Source organism: Ambystoma mexicanum, chromosome 1p, assembly GCF_040938575.1.
Source record: "Ambystoma mexicanum isolate Mex_15411 chromosome 1p, UKY_AmexF1_1, whole genome shotgun sequence".
NCBI classification, from domain to species: domain Eukaryota; kingdom Metazoa; phylum Chordata; class Amphibia; order Caudata; family Ambystomatidae; genus Ambystoma; species Ambystoma mexicanum.
Genome location: NC_090921.1, coordinates 1027902885 through 1027909387, shown reverse-complemented (window position 1 = coordinate 1027909387; position 6503 = coordinate 1027902885). Strand labels below are relative to the sequence as shown.

Genomic DNA, 6503 nt, shown 5'->3' with positions numbered 1-6503 from the left:
TTCCTCCTTAGTATGGTGGTCAGTAACATGCGGGAGACTGCGGAGGGGGTCATTTTTTTATTGTGAACTGATGTGCTTTTACTCAATTCGGGAACCTCACAAGCCAAATTTGTAGTATTTTGCACGAATTGCAAGAGATGTTTACAAGTCGAAGGTTGAAGTGGAAGCTCGTATTGAGTTTGCTAGAGAATGATTTGCCAAGCCTTCGATAGCTCAGTTGGTAGAGCGGAGGACTGTAGTGGTAAAACAGGCATCCTTAGGTCGCTGGTTCAAATCCGGCTCGAAGGACTTTTGCCAAATGCAAATTTTATTGAATACTTGGAAAGTAAAATACTTGGAAAATAAAATAACAGACAATTTATAATTATATTATATTTCATCACTGAAAATAGATGCCTTTTGCTTTGAGGCTGTGGCCACGTTATGTTTCTGTCCAACACCAATCTTCATTGGTTTCCTGTGAGGTGTTTTGGATCCCCATCTCTTGCTATGAACTGGCAAAACAGCAGAATCCCCTTGACAATCTTGATTTCTCAAGGGAAATGAGAGAACAGTATACACCATCCAAGATATTAAAATATTGTCAAGGCCCAACACGGCTGAATACTCTGAGGAGATGGCCTGTGAGGCGCCGCCTTTCAACTTTTCCCCCTTAGTATGGTGGTCAGTAACATGCGGGAGACTGCGGAGGGGGTCATTTTTTTAATTGGGAACTGATGTGCTTTTACTCAATTCGGGAACGTCACAAGCCAAATTTGTAGTATTTTGCACGAATTGCAAGAGATGTTTACAAGTCGAAGGTTGAAGTGGAAGCTCGTATTGAGTTTGCTAGAGAGCAATTTGTCAAGCCTTCGATAGCTCAGTTGGTAGAGCGGAGGACTGTAGTGGTAAAACAGGCATCCTTAGGTCGCTGGTTCAAATCCAGCTCGAAGGACTTTTGCCAAATGCAAATTTTATTGAATACTTGGAAAGTAAAATACTTGGAAAATAAAATAACAGACAATTTATAATTATATTATATTTCATCACTGAAAATAGATGCCTTTTGCTTTGAGGCTGTGGCCACGTTATGTTTCTGTCCAACACCAATCTTCATTGGTTTCCTGTGAGGTGTTTCGGATCCCCATCTCTTGCTATGAACTGGCAAAACAGCAGAATCCCCTTGACAATCTTGATTTCTCAAGGGAAATGAGAGAACAGTATACACCATCCAAGATATTAAAATATTGTCAAGGCCCAACACGGCTGAATACTCTGAGGAGATAGCCAGAAGGCGCGCCTTTCAACTTTTCCCCCTTAGTATGGTGGTCAGTAACATGCGGGAGACTGCGGAGGGGGTCATTTTTTTAATTGGGAACTGATGTGCTTTTACTCAATTCGGGAACCTCACAAGCCAAATTTGTAGTATTTTGCACGAATTGCAAGAGATGTTTACAAGTCGACGGTTGAAGTGGAAGCTCGTATTGAGTTTGCTAGAGAACGATTTGTCAAGCCTTCGATAGCTCAGTTGGTAGAGCGGAGGACTGTAGTGGTAAAACAGGCATCCTTAGGTCGTTGGTTCAAATCCGGCTCGAAGGACTTTTGCCAAATGCACATTTTATTGAATACTTGGAAAGTAAAATACTTGGAAAGTAAAATAACAGACAATTTATAATTATATTATATTTCATCACTGAAAATAGATGCCTTTTGCTTTGAGGCTGTGGCCACGTTATTTTTCTGTCCGACACCAATCTTAGTTGGTTTACTGTGAGGTATTTTGGATCCCCATCTCTTGCTATGAACTGACAAAACAGCAGAATCCCCTTGACAATCTTGATTTCTCAAGGGAAATGGGAGAACACTATACACCATCCAAGATATTAAAATATTGTCAAGGCCGAACACTGATGAATACTCTGAGGAGATGGCCTGTGAGGCGCCGCCTTTCAACTTTTCCTCCTTTGTATGGTGGTCAGTAACATGCGGGAGACTGCGGAGGGGGTCATTTTTTTAATTGTGAACTGATGTGCTTTTACTCAATTCGGGAACCTCACAAGCCAAATTTGTAGTATTTTGCACGAATTGAAAGAGATGTTTGAATGTCGACGGTTGAAGTGGAAGCTCGTATTGAGCTTGCTAGAGACTGATTTGCCAAGCCTTCGATAGCTCAGTTGGTAGAGCGGAGGACTGTAGTGGTAAAACAGGCATCCTTAGCTCAGGACTTTTGCCAAATGCACATTTTATTGAATACTTGGAAAGTAAAATACTTGGAAAGTAAAATAACAGACAATTTATAATTATATTTCATCACTGAAAATAGATGCCTTTTGCTTTGAGGCTGTGGCCACGTTATGTTTCTGTCCAACACCAATCTTCATTGGTTTCCTGTGAGGTGATTCGGATCCCCATCTCTTGCTATGAACTGGCAAAACAGCAGAATCCCCTTGACAATCTTGATTTCTCAAGGGAAATGAGAGAACAGTATACACCATCCAAGATATTAAAATATTGTCAAGGCCCAACACGGCTGAATACTCTGAGGAGATGGCCTGTGAGGCGCCGCCTTTCAACTTTTCCCCCTTAGTATGGTGGTCAGTAACATGCGGGAGAATGCGGAGGGGGTCATTTTTTTAATTGGGAACTGATGTGCTTTTACTCAAATCGGGAACGTCACAAGCCAAATTTGTAGTATTTTGCACGAATTGCAAGAGATGTTTACAAGTCGACGGTTGAAGTGGAAGCTCGTATTGAGTTTGCTAGAGAACGATTTGTCAAGCCTTCGATAGCTCAGTTGGTAGAGCGGAGGACTGTAGTGGTAAAACAGGCATCCTTTGGTCGTTGGTTCAAATCTGGCTCGAAGGACTTTTGCCAAATGCACATTTTATTGAATACTTGGAAAGTAAAATACTTGGAAAGTAAAATAACAGACAAGTTATAATTATATTATATTTCATCACTGAAAATAGATGCCTTTTGCTTTGAGGCTGTGGCCACGTTATTTTTCTGTCCGACACCAATCTTCGTTGGTTTCCTGTGAGGTATTTTGGATCCCCATCTCTTGCTATGAACTGACAAAACAGCAGAATCCCCTTGACAATCTTGATTTCTCAAGGGAAATGGGAGAACACTATACACCATCCAAGATATTCAAATATTGTCAAGGCCGAACACTGATGAATACTCTGAGGAGATGGCCTGTGAGGCGCCGCCTTTCAACTTTTCCTCCTTTGTATGGTGGTCAGTAACATGCGGGAGACTGCGGAGGGGGTCATTTTTTTAATTGTGAACTGATGTGCTTTTACTCAATTCGGGAACCTCACAAGCCAAATTTGTAGTATTTTGCACGAATTGCAAGAGATGTTTGAATGTCGACGGTTGAAGTGGAAGCTCGTATTGAGCTTGCTAGAGACTGATTTGCCAAGCCTTCGATAGCTCAGTTGGTAGAGCGGAGGACTGTAGTGGTAAAACAGGCATCCTTAGGTCAGGACTTTTGCCAAATGCACATTTTATTGAATACTTGGAAAGTAAAATACTTGGAAAGTAAAATAACAGACAATTTATAATTATATTATATTTCATCACTGAAAATAGATGCCTTTTGCTTTGAGGCTGTGACCACGTTATTTTTCTGTCCAACACGAATCTTCATTTGTTTACCTGTGAGGTGTTTTGGATCCCCATCTCTTGCTATGAACTGGCAAAACAGCAGAATCCCCTTGACAATCTTGATTTCTCAAGGAAAATGAGAGAACACTATACACCATCCAAGATATTAAAATATTGTCAAGGCCCAACGCGGCTGAATACTCTGAGGAGATGGCCTGTGAGGTGCCGCCTTTCAACTTTTCCCCCTTAGTATGGTGGTCAGTAACATGCGGGAGACTGCGGAGGGGGTCATTTTTTTAATTGTGAACTGATGTGCTTTTACTCAATTCGGGAACCTCACAAGCCAAATTTGTAGTATTTTGCACGAATTGCAAGAGATGTTTGAATGTCGACGGTTGAAGTGGAAGCTCGTATTGAGCTTGCTAGAGACTGATTTGCCAAGCCTTCGATAGCTCAGTTGGTAGAGCAGAGGACTGTAGTGGTAAAACAGGCATCCTTAAGTCGCTGGTTCAAATCCAGATTGAAGGACTTTTGCCAAATGCACATTTTATTGAATACTTGGAAAGTAAAATGCTTGGAAAATAAAATAACAGACAATTTATAATTATATTATATTTCATCACTGAAAATAGATGCCTTTTGCTTTGAGGCTGTGGCCACGTTATTTTTCTGTCCAACACGAATCTTCATTGGTTTCCTGTCAGGTGTTTTGGATCCCCATCTCTTGCTATGAACTGGCAAAACAGCAGAATCCCCTTGACAATCTTGATTTCTCAAGGGAAATGGGAGAACACTATACACCATCCAAGATATTAAAATATTGTCAAGGCCCAACACGGCTGAATACTCTGAGGAGATGGCCTGTGAGGCGCGCCTTTCAACTTTTCCCCCTTAGTATGGTGGTCATTAACATGCGGGAGACTGCGGAGGGGGTCATTTTTTTAATCGGGAACTGATGTGCTTTTACTCAATTCGGGAACTTCACAAGCCAAATTTGTAGTATTTTGCACGAATTGCAAGAGATGTTTACAAGTCGACGGTTGAAGTGGAAGCTCGTATTGAGTTTGCTAGAGAATGATTTGCCAAGCCTTCGATAGCTCAGTTGGTACTGTAGTGGTAAAACAGGCATCCTTAGGTCGCTGGTTCAAATCCGGCTCGAAGGACTTTTGCCAAATGCAAATTTTATTGAATACTTGGAAAGTAAAATACTTGGAAAGTAAAATAACAGACAATTTATAATTATATTATATTTCATCACTGAAAATAGATGCCTTTTGCTTTGAGGCTGTGGCCACGTTATTTTTCTGTCCGACACCAATCTTCGTTGGTTTCCTGTGAGGTGTTTTGGATCCCCATCTCTTGCTATGAACTGACAAAACAGCAGAATCCCCTTGACAACCTTGATTTCTCAAGGGAAATGGGAGAACACCATACACCATCCAAGATATTAAAATATTGTCAAGGCCGAACACTGATGAATACTCTGAGGAGATGGCCTGTGAGGCGCCGCCTTTCAACTTTTCCTCCTTAGTATGGTGGTCAGTAACATGCGGGAGACTGCGGAGGCGGTCATTTTTTTAATTGGGAACTGATGTGCTTTTACTCAATTCGGGAACCTCACAAGCCAAATTTGTAGTATTTTGCACGAATTGCAAGAGATGTTTGCATGTCGACGGTTGAAGTGGAAGCTCGTATTGAGTTTGCTAGAGAACGATTTGTCAGGCCTTCGATAGCTCAGTTGGTAGAGCGGAGGACTGTAGTGGTAAAACAGGCATCCTTAGGTCGTTGGTTCAAATCCGGCTCGAAGGACTTTTGCCAAATGCACATTTTATTGAATACTTGGAAAGTAAAATACTTGGAAAGTAAAATAACAGACAATTTATAATTATATTATATTTCATCACTGAAAATAGATGCCTTTTGCTTTGAGGCTGTGGCCACGTTATTTTTCTGTCCGACACCAATCTTCGTTGGTTTCCTGTGAGGTATTTTGGATCCCCATCTCTTGCTATGAACTGACAAAACAGCAGAATCCCCTTGACAATCTTGATTTCTCAAGGGAAATGGGAGAACACTATACACCATCCAAGATATTAAAATATTGTCAAGGCCGAACACTGATGAATACTCTGAGGAGATGGCCTGTGAGGCGCCGCCTTTCAACTTTTCCTCCTTTGTATGGTGGTCAGTAACATGCGGGAGACTGCGGAGGGGGTCATTTTTTTAATTGTGAACTGATGTGCTTTTACTCAATTCGGGAACCTCACAAGCCAAATTTGTAGTATTTTGCACGAATTGCAAGAGATGTTTGAATGTCGACGGTTGAAGTGGAAGCTCGTATTGAGCTTGCTAGAGACTGATTTGCCAAGCCTTCGATAGCTCAGTTGGTAGAGCGGAGGACTGTAGTGGTAAAACAGGCATCCTTAGGTCAGGACTTTTGCCAAATGCACATTTTATTGAATACTTGGAAAGTAAAATACTTGGAAAGTAAAATAACAGACAATTTATAATTATATTATATTTCATCACTGAAAATAGATGCCTTTTGCTTTGAGGCTGTGGCCACGTTATGTTTCTGTCCAACACCAATCTTCATTGGTTTCCTGTGAGGTGATTCGGATCCCCATCTCTTGCTATGAACTGGCAAAACAGCAGAATCCCCTTGACAATCTTGATTTCTCAAGGGAAATGAGAGAACAGTACACACCATCCAAGATATTAAAATATTGTCAAGGCCCAACACGGCTGAATACTCTGAGGAGATGGCCTGTGAGGCGCCGCCTTTCAACTTTTCCCCCTTAGTATGGTGGTCAGTAACATGCGGGAGACTGCGGAGGGGGTCATTTTTTTAATTGGGAACTGATGTGCTTTTACTCAATTCGGGAACGTCACAAGCCAAATTTGTAGTATTTTGC

At 41.4% G+C, this 6503-nt stretch overlaps 2 non-coding genes across 2 annotated transcripts; both read left to right on the top strand.

Annotated features, from left to right (window-relative positions):
* The first annotated feature begins 202 nt into the window (after window positions 1–202).
* TRNAY-GUA (transfer RNA tyrosine (anticodon GUA)) lies at window positions 203–288 on the top strand. Its single transcript is given in 2 exon segments — window positions 203–239; window positions 253–288. It is a non-coding gene; the product is annotated as a tRNA-Tyr (tRNA).
* Window positions 289–848: 560 nt separating this feature from the next.
* TRNAY-GUA (transfer RNA tyrosine (anticodon GUA)) lies at window positions 849–934 on the top strand. Its single transcript is given in 2 exon segments — window positions 849–885; window positions 899–934. It is a non-coding gene; the product is annotated as a tRNA-Tyr (tRNA).
* Window positions 935–6503: the final 5569 nt, after the last annotated feature.